Genomic DNA, 1,080 nt, shown 5'->3' with positions numbered 1-1,080 from the left:
GCATGTAAGGCTAGATGTTAATTTGTAGAAGGCTGAGACTGAAACCGAGAGAAGGGCCGTGTTGGGATCCCAGGCATGGAGAGCCTTCTGATTCCCTTTTCTCGTAGGCAAGACTCCTGCCTCCCATCACCTTCCTTGATTTAGAAAGGGCTGATTTGAATAGTTGCTAATTAAGGGCTTCCTTAGTGACTCAGGAGTAAAGAATACCTCTGAGTCTCTTACTCTCTCTTGCATCGACAGGATTCTTTACGCTAGCGCCACCTGGGAAGCCCAAAAGTATCTTTCTTCCCACACCGGGAGTCGAACCCGGGCCGCCTGGGTGAAAACCAGGAATCCTAACCGCTAGACCATGTGGGAGAAGACGAGGGAGGGGCGGCCAAGAAGCTACTTGAGGTACGATGAAAGGGACCAGAGTTGTTCAAGTTCAGGAGAGGAACCACCCGATTGGAGGTTAAGGGAGTGCAAGCAGTTTCACACCCAATCTTGTCAAGTGGTGGTTTAGTCACTAAGTAGCGTCCAACTCTTGCGACACCATGGACTGTAGCCGCCCAGGGTCCTCTGTCCATGGGATTCTCTAGGCAAGAGTACTGGAGTGGGTTGCCATTTCCTTCAAAGACCCTACATTTGACCCACTGTTACAAAAACCATCATTAAGTTCTCTGGATTTGAGACACATAGGTTTTCGAGACAAAAGCCCCGTGTGTGTCTCCCTTCGTCCGGCAAAGCAATAAAGCTATCCTTTCCTGCTTCACCCAAAACTTATGTCTCTGCGCTTCGATTTGGCAAGGGATCAAGAGAGGCCGAGCTTTCGGGTAAGGAGATGAACCCAAATGCTTTCTGTCTAGAAAGAAAGAAAGTGAAGTCGCTCAGTCGCGTCCGACTTTTTGCGACCCCATGGACTGTGGCCCTCCAGGCCCCTCTGTCCGTGGAATTTTTCAGGCAAGAATGCTGGAGTGGGTTGCCATTTCCTTCTCCAGGCGGTCTTAACCTAGGGATCGAACCTCGGTCTCCCGCATTGCGAGCAGACGCTTTACCATCTGAGCCACCACGGAAATCCCCTGCCACTCTGTCCAATAGCAA

General features: G+C 50.7%; 1 non-coding gene across 1 annotated transcript; it reads right to left on the bottom strand.

Annotated features, from left to right (window-relative positions):
- On the bottom strand, positions 286-357 carry TRNAE-UUC. The gene has a single exon. It is a non-coding gene; the product is annotated as a tRNA-Glu (tRNA).

This window comes from Capra hircus, chromosome 2, assembly GCF_001704415.2.
Source record: "Capra hircus breed San Clemente chromosome 2, ASM170441v1, whole genome shotgun sequence".
Taxonomy (NCBI): domain Eukaryota; kingdom Metazoa; phylum Chordata; class Mammalia; order Artiodactyla; family Bovidae; genus Capra; species Capra hircus.
This window is presented reverse-complemented; position numbering and strand designations above follow the sequence as displayed.